The following is a 21,036-nucleotide window of genomic DNA, read 5'->3' as shown; positions in this document are numbered from 1 at the left end:
AGTATTGGGCATTCAAGGCGATCCTTAACCTTGGATTACCTGTTAAAATCTCGTAAGAGATAACTAATGGATGTTTCCTAGGAGTCCAAAAGCTTACCAAGTGTTGGTTATTCTAGATAATCCTACCTTTAAACCACCTCCCAGAGGCTCACAAGAGATAAACTAGTGTATCTCAATGGATAGAGACCACTTGCCTTACCAAGTGTTGGCCCAGGCAATTTTAGGGGATTTTAAGTTAACTAAAAAGATAAAAACTATTAACGGGTCACACTTTCTCTTCATTAAAAACTGAAACAATGAAACTTCCACTTTTGTATCTGAAACCTTACCTAGCTTCCTTCACTCCAAGAAACAAAAAGCCTAGCCACTCATCCTCTGGGAAAACATCCTCAAAGTTTGATTTGCTAGAAATAAAAACAAAATAGAAAACAAAAATAAGAAGGTAAAAGCAGAGCAAGTGCTCTATAGATATATTTCTTACTACGATCCTCTTTTGTATATATTTTTCTTTACATGATAACAAAGAGAGATATATATATTTATATATATATATATATATATATATATATATATAGAAGATATTTTCTAAGAAATATCCAGAGAGATATTTTTAACCTCCCTTTAGATATCCTAAATATCCCAAAAATATTTGTAGCTGATTACAAGGAGAAAATAGGTAATTACAAAATATCTTGAGAAAAAAATCTAATTGAGTCGGTGTGCAAATATCTGAAGATTACATGAAATTTTTCGCAAGTTGAATAATGGACTTACGAATTTGAGCTTTGAGGATTTCACAAGTTGGCTCCCATTTTCGCAAGTTGGAATTTCAACTTACGAAAATTTCACAAGTGGAAAAGGAGTTGCAAAAATTCATTTTCAGCTTGGTGCAGTTGTTTTCAAATGGCCATAACTTCTTCATTTCATCTCTGATTTGCACACAGTTTGAAGTGTTGGACTTCTAACTTCCCAAGTTTCGAAACAATATATAGTATGTATACAATAGACTCCAGAAAATGCTCTAAATTTGTCTTGCAGCTGCTATCCTTTTGAATTTCGCATAGCCATGTGAAATTGCTTCATATTGGATTTCTTTCTCTGTTTTTCTTCCTTGCATCTCTTGATTGGCTTGGAAACCTATTGCCAAGGGTTGCACAAAATTATCCCTCGTTCTTGGCTTGCTTCAATGATAAAAAAGCTACCAAAAACACCAAAACTAGGCAAAAACTGATTAGTAACACTTGCAAGGGTCCTTAATGTGCCAATTGAGTTAAAAGGTAATAAATACTACTCAAAAGTGTTTAAAAGAGTTTATAACAAGCTATAAAAGTGCATCTTTTGATTAGTAATCAGTTAGCCCAGATTGATGACCTAGGGAAGGAGTGGGTTATTTACTATTTGAGTAAGAGGATGCTAGAGTATGAAATGAAATATGTTATGATTGAGCGCCTTTGCTTGGCACCAGTTTAGGCTACTAGGAGATTGAGGCATTACATGATAGAGTATTCAATGCATTTGATATCCCGCCTAAACCCGTTAAGATACTTATTTGATAGACCTGCATTGACTGGTAGACTGATGAGATGGCTCGTACTTTTGACAGAGTTTGATATTTAGTATGTTTCTCACAAGTCCATTAAGGGAAGCATTGTCACCGATTACTTAGCTTCGCTACCGACATCCAAGGATAGACCAATTGATGATGACTTCCCAGATGAGGAGTTTTTTGCTATGACTAGTTTATCAGGATGGTACATGTATTTCGATGGTGCAGCCAATCAGTTAGGGTATTGGATAGGTGTTCTATTGGTATCCCCTCAAAGTGATCATATTCTGAGGTCTATTTGCTTAGCATTCCCTGATCGACATCCTATCACAAATAATATAGTTGAGTACGAGGCTTGTATCCTTGGTTTAAAGACTACATTAAAACTCGGCATTAGACAGATGAAGGTATTTGGTGACTCAAATATGGTACTCAGATAGATTCAAGGGGTTTGGAAGACTAGGGATGTGAAGCCTAGGCCGTATCACACCTATTTGGAGTTGCCGGTTGCAAGATTTGATGACTTGATATATGTTCATCTACCTAGAGCGTAGAACCGGTTTGTCGATGCCTTAGCTACCCTAGCTTCTTCTGTGAACTTTCTGATTGATGTAGTTGTATGTATGTTGCTGATTGAGTTGAGGTCTACGCCCGCCTACTATTGTTTGATTGAAGAAATAGAGGTCTAGGATGATCTACCTTGGTATCATGACATTTATCAGTTTCTTAGATCTGGCACATACCCTGAGGTAGCCACTGCCAAGGATCGAAGAGCATTGAGGCATTTGGCTACTAGATTTGTGATTTGTATAGATACCTTAGATCGAGCCTCTGCAAATCGAGTGATGAGAGAGGTTCATGCAGGAGTTTATGGTCCGCATATGGGAGAACACATGCTAGCCCGTAAGACTATGAGGACGGGTTATTTCTGGTTGACTATGGAGACAGATTGTTGTCAGTTGGTTCAAAATGCCCAGAGTGTCAGATTCATGGTGATCTCGTTCATGCACCGCCATCAGAGTTACACGCTTTGACCTCGCCATGGCCATTTTCAATATGGGGTGTTGATAGTATTGGAAGGTTTCACCAAAATCTTCTAGTGGTCATGAGTTCATCCTAGTTGCCATAGATTATTTCACCAAGTGGGTGGAGGCCGCATCATATGCGAGGTTGACATCTGCTAGGGTTGCCAGTTTCATCAAGTCACACATCATTTGTCACTATGGGGTTCCTCATGAGTTGATTTCAGATAGAGGGGTGCACTTCCGAGCTGAGGTAGATACTTTGTTGTAGAAGTACGACATTCGACATCATAGATCTTCTGCATATAGGCCACAGACCAATGGAGCGGTAGAGGCTACAAATAAGAATATTAAGAGAATTTTGAGGAAGATGGTTGAAACTTCTCGAGATTGGTTAGAGAAACTCCCTTTTGCATTGTGGGCGTATCGTACCTCTTTTTGCACCTCTACAGGAGCTACACCTTACTCTCTAGTGTATGGTATGGAAGTTGTTTTGCCAGTTGAGACAAAGATGGGTTCATTGAGAGTAGCCCTTGAGCAGCAGATTTCTAAGACAGAGTGGGCTCAGGCTTGATTTGATCAACTTAACCTTTTAGATGAGAGGAGATTGAGAGCAGTCGATCATGTCCAGGCCTATCAAAGGAAGATGGCTCGTGCCTTCAGGAAATGGGTTAAGCCTAGACCATTACAGAAAGTGGATTTAGTTTTGAGGATTCTCAGAGGTTTGATTGGAGACCCTAGAAGAAAGTTCAGACCTAGTTGGAGTGGGCCTTATGTTATTCGAGAGTTGACTCCAGAAGAGGCTGCATGGTTGACTGACTTAGATGGAAACCAGTTTTCAGAGCCTATCAATGTAGATCAGTTGAAGAAGTATTATGTTTGAGATTATGGCCGTAGGATGGGTGGCCATCATTTCGGTTAGCCTTACACCTTATCACCTTTATTAGTATATTAGACCATTGCTAGCCCATTGAGCCTCATGTGGTATGTTATAGCCTTATTTCTTTCTTATAGCCTTGATTACCATATCTACACCCGGGTTGGGACCCTTTGGTGTATATGCATACTTTGCTAGGAAAGTCTCATGAGCTTTAGACTTATAGGCCTATCTTCCCATTCTTGTTACCGTCTCTTTATCACCCCGTTTGTTCTATTTTACTATCATCACATTTTCGTTCTCTTTCTTGTTTTTATCATTATTTGCTTCATCTTATCTCTTCTTTTCCTTGGGTTGATGATTCTTCACATCTTGGTGCAAAAAAGGTAGTCGTATCACTCCATTCATCCCATCATTTGGCATTTATTCGAAGATTTTATTTTGAGAGGTTGTCTCATGGGTTGGGGTTCATGTATTCATTAGTGGTTTGAGAGAGTTTATTCATTCCTTGTATTTTTCCCATTGGAGTTCGATTTATTGATGATTAGAACATGTGCATTCAAAAAAAAAAGTAAATAAAACAAAATAAAACAAACAAAAAACAAAAAAAAAACAAAAAAAAACAAAAACAAAAAGTGCAATAATATGTTTGTATACGGCATCTTGCTCCATTGGGCACTTATGTTCCCTTTTGAGGTCTGTTTATTGGGTATATTTGTCATTATGAGTTCTTATGAGATTTTTATATGGGTTTTCACTCCTTGAGCCATTATTGTTATGCATTTGGAGTGTCGAGGGTTCATGTGAGAGTTCTATGAGATCCTATGCTTCTTGGATCATGGTTGTTATGTATTAGGTATGAGAGATGAGTAACCTTTCTACTAGGGTCTCCAAATTATTATCTCACCCACCATTCCATCATTGGTGATATGATTTTCCTTTATTGTACTAACATGGGTTGATCATCACTCATTCCACTTTCTCATTGCCTTCTTTTGTATCCTATTACCTATTTCCAGATCTTTATTCCACCTTTTATCCATTCCCTGCATATTGATACACATTATTGATTTGATGTCTTCTTCACATCATTCACACGTTTCATTAATAGTTTGACCACTCACCCTTTCTCTTGTTTCAGCATTGACATTTCCTTTGGTTACTTTTAGGTCCATAGCTCATGAGATTTTTCTATGCATTACATCTTGTACACGAGGGTATGGGTTTGATCATTGGGTATTTGAGCCTAGTTTCCCTTCATTTCTTTCACTATATCACCCTGGCATACGTTACGTCCCGTGTCTTAAGACCACCATGAGGCCATGAGATCAGACGTTATCTTTGATAGTCTTCACTTGGATAGGCTTTTGTAGATTGGTTGAAGTATAGTCGTTACTATGTTCTCTTTTATGGAAGATACTTTTAGAAGCATTTGGTCTCTCTCTTGCTTGGCATGATGATGTTTGATGGATTTTTGAGTCTGGAGATAGTTCATTGATGATATCGGATTCATCCTTTTGTCGTGCATCAGACATCCATACTGGGGCATATTTCCCATTTTCTCTGAGGTTCCTAGTTTTTATTGGACGGTATGACTATTCTTATCCATGGTTATAGAGATGTTTGATTGATTTTGACAGATTCCTTATTATACATTAGATATCCATACTAGGGTATACTCCCCTATCCTTGGCGAGATTGTGTTCCGGCAGCAATACATAGATGGATAATCATTGTTGGTTGTCTACCTCATGACTTTGACATCAGATCTTATACTGGGGCATATTTTCCCATTTTATTTGAGTATCCTTAAGATTGAGACAGTAGCCAACTTCGTTTTAGATTGATTACTAGTCTGGAGCTTTCGACGATTGATTGTATCAAGACCTCCCTACATGGATTTGTTGAGATAAAGATGGATCACATTGGGTTTCACCTGAGGAGCATGGGTGGATCCTTTAGCCAAATGTTCATGAGATAAAGTTGTTTTCATCATTGTTACCTTACAGATTGGATTATTTAGATGAGCAGTACTTTGTGCACTTTGAGATTTTCTTTTAGATGAGACACGATATACACACTTTGAGATTTACCTTCGTAGATTCGTTGATAAAGCAACTTTTTAGACACAGAGGGTTCCTTCAATTTAGACGTTTCAGAGGTTTGTCATGATGTATTGGTTCCTAACCTATTGATTTTAGCAGATGATTGATTTATTGGTTGTTTCAGCAGTGTGAGCACCTTGGATACTAGGGCATATTTCCCTTCTTGAGTTCAATAGTCCGACCCTTGGCATTTTGAGTATACGACTTTAAGCCCATTTACTTCCTATCCACTTTCGAGTTGGTCTTCTTTATCTGTTCCTTCTAGGCCCTAAGCCTCGTAGCTCTAAGCTATCCATTCCTTCTAGACCCTCAGTCTTATAGCCTCGAGCTATCCTTTCCTTTTAGACCCTAAGTCTTATAACCTTGAGTTATCCTTCTTCCCTTAGGCCTTGAGTCTGGTAGCCTTGAGCTATCATTTCCTTAAAACCCGGAGTCTTTCCAACCCTAAGCTGAGCCTTCATCATTTGGTCGCCCATGAGTGGTTTGACCTAGAGTTTGTGTATCATACTCTCCTTCTAGCTGATCAGTCATAGAGCCCGGAGCTTATAGCCTTGAGCTATTCATTGTAACCATGAGGTACACATTACATCATGACTCAGAGTCATTCATGTCATCCATAGCCCTGAGTTATTCATCGTAACCCTAAGTTACTTATTGCATCATGACCCAGAGTCATTCATGCCATCCATAGCCCTGAGCTATTCATCGTAACCCTGAATTACTTATTGCATCATGACCTAAAGTCATTCATGTCGTCCATAGCCTTGAGCTATTCATTGTAAACCTGAGTTACCCATTGCATCATAACCTAGAGTCATTCATAGCATCCTGAGCCCTAAGCTCACGACCTAGAGTAGTTTGCATCCTTCACATCCCTGAGATGTTTCTTTTTCATCATCATAGCCACTTGTGAGTGGCCTCAACCTAGCACCATGAGCTGGAAAGCATCCTGATCAGCTTTCCATTTAGAGCCCTGAGCTCACAACCCAGAGTCGTTTATCCTATTTCCGACCCAGAGTCGTTCATCTTATCCATGACCCAGAGTCATTCATCTCATCTATGACTTTGAGTCATCCTTTTCACATCTTTCCATCCTTGTGCTACTCTTCACATACCTTTATCTCTTTACTATCATTCTCCCCACATGGAGTAGTTCCATCCTTGTCGTTGCAGCCCTGTGTTCCAATCTTACTTTCATCATGTGCTAGAACAAAATCTCTGGTCCTTCTTCTAGTTCTTCGGTATAGTTCACTCCATTCCACTCATTATTCGTATTTTTACTCACATTCCTTACACTCGTGATCTCTACCGAAGAGGGGCATATTTGTAGACCTTCCATTTTGTCCATTTAGCACATGTCTTCTAATGCTCCATAGTAGTTCCTTGGTGGCCCATTGCTACTTATACTGCTTACCTTTTTCTATGCCACTTTGGGGACTTTGGTTGAGGGGTTTATCCGGTTCCACATATGACCTTGGTTGCCCTTCAAGTTTAGGTTAGGCTTCACTTAGGTTCACTTTAGGTTAGACTTAGTGAGGCCCATCTAGTCTCACCCTAGGCTCGTGCAAGTATATCTGGCCCATTAGACACATTAGGTTCATCTAGGTTCACTTTGACCCATTTAGACACACTTGGCCTATTAGACTTTTTTTAGCGTCTCTTACATGTTTCACATAGTCGCATGACTTGCATAGCCCGCATAGGATTGACCATTTTATTTTATTATTTTGTTTTACTTTATTTATTTATTTTATTTTGCTTTATTCTTTTATATGTTGCAAGATTTGCTAACTTTTTTTGGGTTTTATTCTTTTTTTTGTTTTTTTGTTTTTTATTGTTTGACAAGAGAATGGGGGTTGTTATTCAACTCTCACAAAGGCATGTGCACTCAAAGAAGGTAAGAAAAATATTTTTGGAGAGAAAAAGGGGATTAATGTGGCTGGCTGCATACATATGGAAGGAGGAGATCCTACATAGAAGGGGAGAAACATTCTGATTTTCGAAGATGAAAGAAAATAAAAGAAAGGAAAGTGGATTTCCTTCAACAGATTGAATTTTTTTGGGGCTGATATATATACGTGAGAAAGGATGTTAGAGAGGAGGATTTTTTATGGGGGATTGGTATTTTGGGAAAGATTTTCGGGAAAGAACCATAATAGGGAAGCCAAGTAACCGAGTGGAGACAACCAAGTACGTTTTCAACTATTTTCCATGTCTCCTTTTGTTATGGCTATGTTCTTGATTTCTTTGATTCTTTCTACAAATAGCTAAAACAGAGATTTATGTTTAGGCTGGAATGTTTGTAGAACTTTGATAAAATTTTGACTAAATTCATCTTGATGTGTTCAATTCTTCAAGGCCTTTCGAAAATAATGAAATGTGTCTTGTCTGCTTACCCATCTTTATCTCCCGTGCTTTGCTTTTCTTGGATTGTTTTTCTTTGCTTCTGCATCTATGTATTTCTTCCTTCTCCCTCCTTTGGTGTTTTGGGCTATGAAGACTACCAGGGTGAATATTCCAAGAAAGGTGGGAACTTTATAAAGGCCGTGTAAAACGGGATTTCTTGGGGTTAGACAAATGCAGAGGTTACCATAGTTCTTGAGGGTTCTTAGTTTGTGGCATTCTGGGTTTGATGCTCAAGGATTTAAACCATGAAGATGTTCCTTGGATATTTGTGATTGATAGATGAATCTGCATTCTTTGGGTTTTGTACGGTAAAAAAATAGGGCATCTAAGGTTTGATAGTTTGGTCGAAATTGAGGTTTCCTCTCAGGGAAGTAGTGGAATGGAGTTTAGTTCAAGCGTTGTGGAATCCTGCTCTATTTCTAGGCAGACCGGTGTTTAGTCTGAGGCTACATCCTCAGAATATGTTGAAGTGCTATTAAAATCTGATGGGCAGGAAGAAATTGTTCCGGGTCAAACTACTGTCAAGGACTCAGGTGTCTATGATGAGTTGGGTTAGAGCATGCTGTTGAAGTCAACAACAGAGGTGTAGAAAATTGTGCCAGATTAGAGCAGATGATGGACTCTCATGCCCAGCTGACTTATGAAAAGAGCAGTTTTGTGAAGAAAAAAGGTGATTAGTTGGAAAGTGAGAACCAATTGAATAGTGAAATTTCAACTAGTCACTTGAACACTTCTCTGTCATCTGAGGGAACCAATGAACTTTCTGAAGGTAATTATTATGGAAGTGGAAGCCATCACGAGGGAGATATTTCTAGTAAGCTTACGGTATCTTCTTCCGTTGAATTGCGTGGGGAGTCACATACAACTGAAAATATAAAATGTGTAATTGGAGTTCATGGAAAAGATATAAATGCTAAAGACCGTGTTCTAATTCCCACTCCATCTGAGCCTACTCAAATACGCATTCAAAACACAATCCCCAAGCAGAGTGGTGCTCATAATTTTGATTCAAATGTTCCTGTTGTTGAGGTGCAGAATATGAAGTTGAGTACTGACTTGAGTAATTTGGAACACGAGATTGATGGATCCTTGCTTATTGGTGAATGTAACAGAGAAAGTGAAGATGGTAGTGTTAGCTTTGGATTGATTGTTATGGCAGTGAATTCTTCTTCTGAACAATGATACAGTGGCTTTTATATTTAATGAAGGCAGGGTAAAAGAATAAATTTTGCGGTCGTTTGAAGAGGTGAAGAAGTAGGTAATTACAGGAGCATGAATTCGTTTATTTTTTTTGGGATTATTATTCAGGATGAGAAGTTGGCCCACTTCCAACTATATTCATCAGTACGTAGAAACAATGAAGAATCTAATTACCTATAGCAACGAAGTTTCTCTTACTATTGATACGTCAGCATTTGAATTTGGTGATGTTCCCAATCATTTTATAGCAATGAGACCTCCTTACGCATGGCGAACTCCCCTCAAGCTAGATGTGGTCAAAGCTGGCATTATTGATAATTGTCTTGAACTACTCTTTGTTACACCTAGTTCATTATACTCCTCAGTTGCAAAATTGTTCCGCATCTTAATAAATAGCAGTATAATTCCTAAAGGCTCAGCCGCTGTAAGAGTTGTGGAACTCCTTTCCATGGTTTTGCTTCGTTCGGATTTCAATATGTGGAGACAGCATAGTGCTTTGCAAGCTCTTGTAAATATTTTGGAAAAACCACAAAGCCTTGTAACACTAAAACTTTCTCCTAGCCAAGTCATTGAACCACTGATTTCATTTTTAGAAAGACCATCTCAAGCAATCCAGCAGCCAAGCACATAATTGATGTCTCATCTTCGCGCATAGGAACATTTTCAGCAGGATATTACAAAAAAATGCAGCCGTACCACTCGTTCAGCTCATAGGAATTGGAATATTGAACTTAGGAGACAACGATCAAGGCATCGGAGAACATCTCTATAAGCTGGCCAAAGGCAATTGCAGATGTTCAACAGTTGTCACATCCACAACAGTTGATTACGAAGTCTAAAAATGATTTTAGTTGCTTATCTATTGGAGAATAAGCAGAACCAATGCAGCATGGTCAGTGGCATCTTCAATCACAAGGTAGGCCTACATATCAGGCAACTTGTCGTATGAATCAGCACGTCCAAGAGGAGTTCCTTCAGTGAATAACCAGGTACTATGAAGCTCGGCGCAATGTTTTGTCTTCAGAAGGATCTATCGCCTGTTCCATCTTGTGAGGTGAAATTGCTTACGCTGTGGGGAATCTTTGGTTGTTTCCAGTTCAGCCAAAACTATCTAGTACAATGGTTTACTTCATCATAAAACAGGGCCACAAAACTTTAAGCACAAAGGCTGCATACAGGGGCATATAGGATTAACGGTTCAATCAAAGCAAATGATGGTTCAATATTCATCGAGTGGAAAGCTCTTGCGACTAAAGCAACAATTTTATTTCTATGCAAAACCTCACTTTAGGACATTATTTTCATATTCAAGGAGAGGAAAGATGAGGGCTCGTGGCAATGGTCTGAATTTCCTAGCAAGATAGCAGCGTAGTTGAATGATACACATCCTACCCTTGAAATTCCAGAATTGATGCGATTACTAATGAATGATGAAGGATTTGGATGGAATGAAGCTTGGGATATGATGTCAAAGGTATCTTCAGTTTGCTCTTGATGAATAAATGGGAATCACATACAGACTTTGTCCGTTTACCCAGCTAAGAGATCAACTGATTTCAGAATTCTGAAGCTGTTATGGGATTAGTTGATCAATGGGGATATAGACCTTCTTCCCATTTCTTTTAAGGGAGCCTTTGCCAAAGAGGACAATCCTAACTCATCATGAGGCCTCATTCAGCATAGAGAATCTCGAAAAATAGAAGAGAAAAATTATAAGAAAGGGTCAATTGTCTGCGCAGAAATAGGGATTAAGTAGCATAGTCACAGGTTCCAGAACATGAGCACTTAGAAATTTCACATTAGATATATTGGAATAGGTTCTCTGATAGAACTTCAGATGGTGGGAGTCATGACACTGCTACTGTTATTGATTTTGGGATGAACATTGGTGGGTTGCTGAAGCATGTAATTTGGAACTCCCCTGCTCATGTTGATTCCATGAAGAAACAACTCTAATAGATGAGAATTTGGTTTCGTATGGCATTAGCAATACAACCTACAGAAAAGAATATTCGAACTGAGATTCCAAGGTGCAATGACTATGTCCCAAAATCTACATGTGAACAGATGTCTCTCGAAGTCAATTGACTCTATTATCTCGAGAAAATTGTTTGAAAGGATGCACCTTTTTTGTGGGAACTTACACAAAAGTACAATATCTGAAATAGGTTGCAGTCACCATTTGGAAGCAAGTGGCGTCAAGACTGATTCAATTGATGGATTGTCTTCAAGTAGCTAAGGCTTGAAGGAAAGTATTTTGGTGGGTATGACAGATCAACCTTATTTGGCTGGAGTAGAGAAACTAATGACGGAGTTATTCTTTCTTATTAATGAGCCAATTCTAGCGTTTATGAAGGTACGGGTTCTGATTACAAGGGTCGTTTATTGTTTGAGTAAACTCCAGTTCACTCAGATTGGAAAGCCGGGATTGTCTGAGACAACCTTTACTCGATTTCCTTGTGACGATGGACCTGCTCTAAAAGCATTATAGAAGCTCTATAGTATCAGATTAAGTGGAGTTGATGAAGTCGATTTTGACTTCCATTCTATCCAAAAACTGCTCTCATCATCGAAATTCACATGCTATTATGATACAACTCATGGAGTTGGTAGTAGAGTGTTAAAGATTCAAGCTTTACGAGACTTGCTCGAACTTCTGTATAATAGGAAGAGACAAAGAACAGAATCTGCTGGAGAGTGTTAAAGATTAATAGATTGGAGCTCTCTGATTTGAACATACTTGAAAGTTATACAATATACTTTGAAATTAAATGTTGTGACCTGTTAAAGCGAATGAATGAAGGAAACGAGTCAACGGGTTGACTCAAATTTGTGGCCTCATGTCTTTTGTAGTGGTGACAGAGTTACACAGATTCAAGTTAAGGGATTGGGATTAAAGGGACCTCTCTCTTAGAACTTCAACCAGCTTTCAATGCTCTGCAATTTGGGGTTTCAGAGGAACCATTTCAATGAAAATTTGCCTTCTTCTCGCAGATTGTCTGAATTGCAATTCGCCTTCTTGGATTACAACGAAGTCGACACCATCCCCGCTGATTTCTTTGATGGCCTTACAAGTATTCGGATCCTTACTCTAAATGACAATTCGTTCAATGCAACTACTGGTTTACATTATTTGAAGGGACAATTAGAAAGCTATCAGTCGCTAAAACAGAAACGTCGGAATGGGATCTCACTGGCTAGAACCTTGTTGGCAGTTAACTTAGTTTCTCCTGCGATGGCTCTAGCAGGGACAGCACAGACTGCTGCTGAAGAATTTCTTGATTCAATCTTGAAGTTTTTGTGCTTTGTCAAAGTAATATTGAACCATGTCAGAGAAAACTAGGCGGAACATCTGGTTGCAAGGTGTTGGTTTCCTCTGAAGAGAAACACTTATTTGACAACTTTATTAAGATTATATGTTCATTTGATCCAAATATTTTAATTGGCTGGGGTATCCAAGGTGGTTCCTTTAGTTTCCTGGCTGAAAGGGGTTCACATCTTGATAAAGGTTTACTCAATAAAATATATAGGACACCATCCGACACTCTCATCACTTCCAAGTGGTGAATTTACTCTGGAAACTGTTACTGAGATATGTCCGCAAAAGAACACACCATTAGAGGGCCTTTACAAGCCATTCCGTAATTTCTGTACACAATGTGTAGCAGAAGGTTTCCAAAAAAATTACATTATATCAACATCACCCTAACATTATGGCAAAATATACATGTCGTATTGAAGGCGATAAGTCATTATACCCAGTACTGTTGTCTAATGGAAATCTCATAGAGCATGGAGACCCTTAGGATGCCAAACACTATATCATTTGGGAAGACCCCTTCAAGAAACCTTGTTACTTATTCGCTTTAGTTGCTGGACAGTTGGAAAGCAGAGATGACACTTTTGTTACCCGTTTAGGCCGAACTGTATCTTTAAGGATCTGGACCTCAGCACAAGATGTACCCATGTCTGTCCATGCCATGTATTCCCTCAAAGCAGCCATGAAATGGGATGAGGATGTTTTTGGTCTTGAGTATGACCTGGATCTGTTTCATAATATTGTGGTGGTTTCAGATTTTGATATGGGAGCCATGGAAAACCAAAGTTTGAATATTTTCGATTCCAAGCTTGTCTTGGCATCTCCAGAAACTGCTACAGATACAGACTATGCAACAATTTTAGGAGTTATTGGTCATGAGAATTTCCACAACTGGACTGGTAATAGAGTGACATGTCGTGACTGGTTCCAGCTCAACTTAAAGGAGAGTCTTAGGTTATGTTTGGTTCCCGGAAAATACTAAGGAAAGAAAAAAAATGCAAAGGAAAATGATTTTTTTATGTTTGGTTGTCCTATGAAAAATATCAAAGAAAATCAAATATGATTAAAACTAATTAAAAACTTATGTATTTTTAAATTATTTAATCTTTATATTGATGAGTTAAAATAAATAAAATGAGTTTGAAGTAACAAAAAAAATAATTTATCAACTTTTAATCTATTTTTTTATTTTCCTTCACTTTTTATTTCCCTCTATTTTTCCTTTGTATTTTATTTCCCTTCCATTTTCCTTCAAATTTTCTGGGAACCAAACATAGCCTTACAGTTTTCTGTGATCAGGAATTTTCATCTGACATAGGAAGCCGCACAGTAAAGCAAATTGATGACGTTTCAAGGGTTCGAAATTATCAATTTCCATAGGATGCCGGTCTGATGGCACATCCAGTACAACCACATTCTTACATCAAGATGGACAACTTCTACACAGTTATGGTGTATGAAAAGAAGTGCAAGTTCCTTCAACTAAACCTAGAAGCTTCGCTCCAAATTCCCTAAAATCTCAAACAAGGAACTAGACAAGCAATTACTATGATCAGAAACAATAGACAAAAGAAAATTTCAGAGAGAATGAGTAGTAATACAGGGAACCTAACCTGAAACTGAGTCTTACGCCTCCACCAGAAGCTTCTATTGATAATTCGGGTTGTGATCCTGAGAAACTAGAGTTGAATTGAAGCCCCTTTTCAGACGAAGTGGCGCCCTGAAATCCAATGAACATGGGCTCTAAAATGAATGCACTCAGCTTCTTTCCAGACAACTATCACTCTGGAAAGGCCTCCTCATGCGTCCATCAGCAATGCAAACTTAGTCATACCCCCTGGTCTCACTCTAACATGGCCACCTCGCCACATATCATACTCCTAATGTTTCTTTTTCTTCATTTTGTGATCTTATGCATCTTAAATCTGGATTTCAAAACCTTTTCTTTCATCAAAACAACTTTGGTTTTCTTTAAAGTTCCTTAGGAGTTTCTAGGCATAAAATTCAAATTTTAACATGTTATTTGCTGCCACTTTCCTTTGGGCATGCACTTCCACTATTTTCTTTGATTTTTTTTTTTAACTATTTTCGTGATTTTCCACAAGCATGAACAAAAATTCATGATTCCAAACAATGGAATTCATAAAATCAACTCATGCAAAATTGATTAAAGCTTTGGAGGGGGCCCAACATTTATGATATTATCTTCAATATTGTTTGTTTGATATTTTATTGATTACATTTCCTCATCATAAATACATGAATTTGTTTTATATTTATTGTTGAGCTACCCTTGTTTCCTATAGAAGTGTGGATGCTCGCTAATCAGGTATGCTCTTTCTACCCCCAATTCTAAAATTCTATGAATGTGTATATTATCGTGAGCCATGTCCATGTTTGATGTCATACTTGATTGCTTTGATGCTTGTTTGATTATCTTTGATAAAAATGCATGTTATGTGTATATTTCCAAACTAACCTTTTGATGCCTTTTGATGGCACTTAAGAAGCAGTTCAGGTATGCACCCTAACTCTCCTTTATTGTAATTTGATCTTGTTTGGCATGCTATTTTTTGAAATCACCTAGCCTGCTTAGGTATCTATAATTAATCAATTAATTGCCACATCTCCCTCAACTTAGTTAATAGAGACCTTTATAGGGCTTAGAGGGGTGCTACCTCTTTGGGGCACTTTCCCGATAAGTAACCTGATCCCCAGACCTAGACTCGGGTGTTTCAAAGACATGTTTTTTCCAAAACTATGGAGTCATTTTTTTTAGGGTTTTATTTCTTGTTTTATTTTTCCTTTAAAATAAAATAAAATAAATAGCGACTCTGACTTTTCTAAAATTAATTTTTTACAAATAAAAAATGAATCTCGCTGATCAAGTGGGGACGCACATGAAAAATGCGAGTCCACACCTAGAGTCGCTCATGTCGACCACAACCCTAAGATGTTCATGGTATTTATAGCCCTGATCTCACAATCCTAAGTCATTCATGTCAACCACAGCCTTGAGATGCTCATAGTATCTATAGTCCTTAGCTCACAAACTCAAGTCATTCATGTCATGCACAATCTTGAGGTGTTCATAGCATTTAAAGCCCTAAGCTCACAATCTAGAGTCTTTCGTATCATAAACAACTCTAAGTTATTCATAGTAGTTAAAGCCCAAAGCTCACGACCCGAAGTCGTTCAAGTCAACTATAACCTAGAGTTCTTCGTAGCCTCTAGAGCCTTGAGCTCACAACCCAAAGTAGATCATGTTATCCACAACCCTGAGTTGTTCATAGTATCAAGAGCCCTTATCTCACGACTCGTAGTCTTTCATGTCATCGATAACCCTGAGCTATTTATAGCATTAAGAGGCTTGAGCTCATAATCGAGACTCGTTCACGTCAACTGAAGCTTACAACTGTTCATAGCATCTAGAGCCTTGAGCTCATGACCTAGAGTAGCTCATGTCATCCATAACCATAGCCTATTAATAGCATCTAGAGCTCTTAGCTCATGACCTAGAGTAGCCCATGTTATCCACAACCCATAGCAATTCATAGCATCTAGTGCTCTGAGCTCTTGACCCTAGAGTTATTCATGTCAAACATAGCTTAGACCTATTCATAGCATCTAAAGCCTTGATATCGCGATCCATAGTAGCTGATGTCATCCACATCCCAGAGTTATTCATAGCATCTAAAGCCTTGAGCTCGCGACTCAAAGTTGTTGATGTCATCCACAATCCTACGCTTTTCATAGCATCAAGAGCCCTAAGCTGACGACCTGTAGTCTTTTATGTCATAGACAGTCCTAAGCTATTAATAGCATCTAGAGCTCTGATTTCCTGGCTAAGAGCTTTTTATGTCAACCATAGTACAGAGTTATTCACAGCATCTAAAGCTTTAAGATCACGATCCAAAGTCATTCATGTCATCCACAGTCTTAAGCTCTTCATAAAATCATGAGCCTTGAGCTCACAACCCAAGGTGTTTCATATCATCAACAACCTAGAGTTTTTCATAGCATTTTAAGCCCTGAGTGGCTCATGTCATCGGAAGCCCTAAGTTGTTCATAGCATCTAAATCCTTGAGCTCATGACTTGATGTCATTCATGTCAACCATAGCCTAGAGTTGTTCGTAGCATCTAGAGACTTGAGATCAAGAACTAGGGTTGTTAATGTTTTCCATAGCCTTGAGATAATCATAGAATTTAATAGCTAAAGCTCATGACCCAAAGTCTTTCATGTTTCAACCACCTTGAGCTATTCATAGCATGTAGAGCCTTAAGGTCACGACTCGGATTGGCTTATGTCATTGATAGCCCTGAACTGCTCATAGCATCCAAAGCCCTGAGCTCATGACCCAGGGTCATTCATGTCAACCACATCCCTGAGATATTCATAGTATCCATAGTCCTTTGTTCACAACCTCGAGTCATTAATGTCATCCAGAACTTAAGTTGTTCATAACATCTAGAACCCTAAGTTCACGACCTAAAGTCTTTCATGTCATCGACAACCCTAACTTGTTCAGAGCATCTAAAGTCTGGAGCTCATAACCTAAAGTCATTCAAGTCAACCACAACCCAGAGTTATTCACAGCATCTAAAGCCTAGAGCTCACGACCCAAAGTAGCTAATGTGATCCATAGTCCTAAACTATTCTTAGCGTCTAGAGCCCTGAGCTCATATCCCATAGTAGATTATGTCATCCATGACCTTCAGTTGTGCATAACATCAAGAGCTTTAGGTTCACAAACTGTAGTCTTTCATGTCATTGACAACCCTGAGTTGTTCATAGCATCAAGAGACATAAGCTCATAATAGGGGGTCATTCATATCTGCCAAAGCCTAGAGCTGTTCATAGCATTTAAAGCTCTGACCTCATGACCCATAGTATCTCATGTCATCCATAATTGTGAGTTGTTAATAACATCTAGAGCCTTGAGCTCATGACCCAAAGTTGTTCATCTCAGCCATACCTTAGAGTTGTTCATAGTAACTAGAGCCCTAAGCTCATGACCTAAAGTAGCCCATGTTATCCACAACCCGGAGTAGTTCATAGCATCTAGATACCTAAGCTCATAACCAAGAGTCTTTCAAGTCAACCACATCCTAGAGCTATCCATAGCATCTAAAGCCTTGAGGTCACGATCCATTGTAGCTAATGTGATCCATAGGCCTGCGCTATTCATATCATCAAGAGCCTTGAGCTCAAAACCCAGAGTAGATCATGTCATCCACAGCCTTCAGTTGTTCATAACATCAAAAGCCTTGATCTCATGACTTGTAGTCTTTCATGTCATCGAGAACCCTAACCTGTTTATAGCATCAAGAGGACAAAGCTCATGATCGGGAGTCATTCACGTCTACTAAAGTCTAGAGCTATTCATCGCATCTAGAGCCTTGAGCTCACAACCCACAATAGCTCATGTCATCCACAACCGTGAGGTGTTAATAGCATCCAGAGCCTTAAGCTCCCAACCCAGAGTTGTTCATGTAAGCCACAACCCAGAGTTGTTCATGTAAGCCACAACCTAGAGTTGTTCATAGCAGCTAGAGCCCTGAGCTCAAGACCAAGAGAAGCTAATGTTACCAATAGCCTAGAGCAGTTCATAGCATCTAGAGACCTAAGCTCACGACCCAAATTCATTCATTTTCACTATAGCTTAGAGTTGTTCGTAGTATCTAGAGCCCTCAAATCCCGACCCAGAGTAGCTCATGTCATACACAACCTAGAGTTGTTCATAACACTAGAGCCTTGAGCTCACAACTCAGAGTAGCTGTTGTCATCCACAACCTTGAGCTCTTCATAACATCTTGAGCCTTGAGCTCATGACCCAAATTCTTTCATGTCATCGACAACCCTAAGTTATTCATAGCATCAAGAACCTTGAGCACACAACTTGAAGTTGTTCATGTCAACCTTTGCCCAAACCTGTTCATAATATCTAAAGAACTAAGCTCACGACTTAGAGTAGCTTATGAATTTGACTACCCTAAGATGTTCATAGCATCTAAAGCCCTGAGATCATAACCTGAAGTCACTCATTTTAACCATAGCCTTAAGATGTTCTTGGTATTCACAATCTTAAGTTGTTGATATCATTTAGAGCCTCAAGCTTTTGACCTGGATTCTTTTGTGTCATAATAACCCTAAGATGTTCATAGCATCTAGAGTCCTGAGCTCACGACCTGAAGTCGTTCAAATCAACCATAGCCAAGAGTTAGTCATAGCATCTAGAGCCCCGATCTTATGACCCAATGTTGCTCAAGTCATCAACAGCCTTAAGCTTTTCATAGCATCTTAGGCTTTAAGCTCATGACCTAGAGTCGTTCATGTCAACCACAGCCTTAAGCTATGCATAGTATCTAGAGCCTTAAGCTGATGACCTAGAGTAGCACATGTCATCCATAACCCTGAGTTGTTCATAGGATCTAAAGCCTTGAGATTACGACTCGAAGTCATTCATGTCAACCACAACCCTGAGTTGTTCATAATATATAGAGCCCTAAGCTCATGACCCTGAGTCATTCATGGTTTCCAAAACCCTAAGCTGTTCATAGCATCAAGAGCCTTAAGCTCATGACCCAGAGTCTTTCATGTCATTGACAATTATGAGTTGTATATAGTGTCTAAACCCTTAAGCTCACAAACTAGGATCATTCATATGAACCATAGCCTAGAGTTGTGGATTGCATCTAGAGCCCTGACCTCATGACGTAGAATACCTCATGTCTTCGATAACCCTTAGTTGTTCAGAGCGTTGAAAGCCCTGAGCTCAAGACCCAGAGTCATCATGTCATTCGTAGCTTAGAGCAGTTCATAGCATTTAGAGCCTTGAGCTCATGACCCGGAGTCATTCATGTCATCCATAACCTTGAGTTATTCATAACATTTAGGTTCATAGGCTCACAACCAAGAATCTTTCGTATCATCCTTAACCCTAAGTTATTCATAGCATCTAGAGGCCTTAGCTCACAGGATCCCAAGTCATTCATATCATCCATAACTCTAAGTTGTTTATAGCATTTAGAGCTTTGAGCTCTTGACCTGGAGTCGTTCAAGTAAACCTTAACCCTTAGTTGTTCATAGCATCTAGAGCCCTAAACTTAGGACCCATAGTCATTCATGTCAACCACTATCTTGTGTTATTCATAGCATCTAGATCCCTAAGCTCACAACCGGGAGTCATTAATGTCCACTACAACTTGGAGCTTTTCATAGTATCTAGAGCCATGTGCTCATGACCCGAAGTCATTGATGTCAACCACAACCATGAGTTGTTCATAGCACTTAGTGCCCTAAGCTCACAACCTAGAGTCATTTATGTCATCCACGGCTCTGAGCTTTTCATGGTATCTAGAGCCCTAAACTAACGATCTGGAGTAATTCACGTCAACTAAGGCCCTGAGTTGTTCATAGCATTTAGACTCATAGGCTCACGACCAAGAATCGTCCATATCAATCTCCATCCTTAGTTGTTCATAGGATCTAGAAGCTTAAGCTCATAAGATCTCGAGTCATTAATATCATCCACAACTCTCAGTCGTTCATGTCAACCACCACCATGAGCTTTTTATAGTATTTAGAGCCTTAAGCTCTTGACCTAGATTTCTTCATGTCAACCACAACCTTGATTTGTTCATACCATCTAGATCCTTGAGCTCACCACTCAAAGTTGTTCATGTTCTCCACACCAGAGACCTTTTCCTAACATCTAAACTACTAAGCTCACGACTTGGAATCCTTCATGTTAACGAAAACTAAACCCTGAGCTATGCATAGCATATAGTGGTCTGAGCTAACGAGTTGGAGTTATTCATGTCATCCACAACCCTCAGTTATTCATAGCATTTAGACTCATAGGCTCATGACTATGAATTGTTTGTATCATCCTCAGCCTTGAGTTGTTCATAGCATCTAGACACCTAAGCTCACAGGATCTCTAGTCGTTCATATCATCTATAACTCTGAGTTGTTCATAGCATCTAGAGCCTTAAGCTCACAACTCGAATTCATTCTTGTCAACCACAGCCCTAAGCTATCATAGTATCGAGAGCCCTGACCTTAAGACCTAGAGTCATTCATGTTAACCTAGCCTTATGCTATTCATAGTATCTAGAGCCTTGAGCTCACGACCCAAAGTCATTTATGTCCTTCATAGCCTGGAGCTCTTCATTGCATCTAGAGCCTTGAGCTCACAACCCGGAGTCATTCATGTCAACCATAACCCCGTGTTGTTCATAGCATCTAAATCCTTGAGTCCACGACCTAGAGTCATTCATGTCATCCATAGCCCTTAGCTCATGATGCAAAATCATTCATCTAATCAACAACCTTGAGCTATGCATAACATCTAGAGGCTTGAGCTCAAGGGATCTCAAGTTGTTCATATCATCCATAATGTTGAGTTGTTGATAAAATCCATAACCCTGAACTCACGAGCTGGAGTGATTACTACTCAAAAAGTGTTATTTTGTAGCTTGTAATTAACTCTTTTAAACACTTTTGAGTAGTAGTTATTAACTTTTAACTCAATTAGCATATTAAGTACCTTTGCAA

The 21,036-nt window shown here is 39.0% G+C and overlaps 1 pseudogene; it reads left to right on the top strand.

Moving 5' to 3' along the window:
• Positions 1-9,313: 9,313 nt before the first annotated feature.
• The window catches only part of LOC117933407, a 39,905-nt pseudogene continuing 28,182 nt past the window's right edge, over positions 9,314-21,036 (top strand).

This window comes from Vitis riparia, chromosome 16 (assembly GCF_004353265.1).
Source record: "Vitis riparia cultivar Riparia Gloire de Montpellier isolate 1030 chromosome 16, EGFV_Vit.rip_1.0, whole genome shotgun sequence".
NCBI classification, from domain to species: Eukaryota; Viridiplantae; Streptophyta; class Magnoliopsida; order Vitales; family Vitaceae; genus Vitis; species Vitis riparia.
The sequence above is the reverse complement of the archived record's forward strand: the minus strand, read 5'-3'. Positions and strand labels throughout refer to the sequence as shown.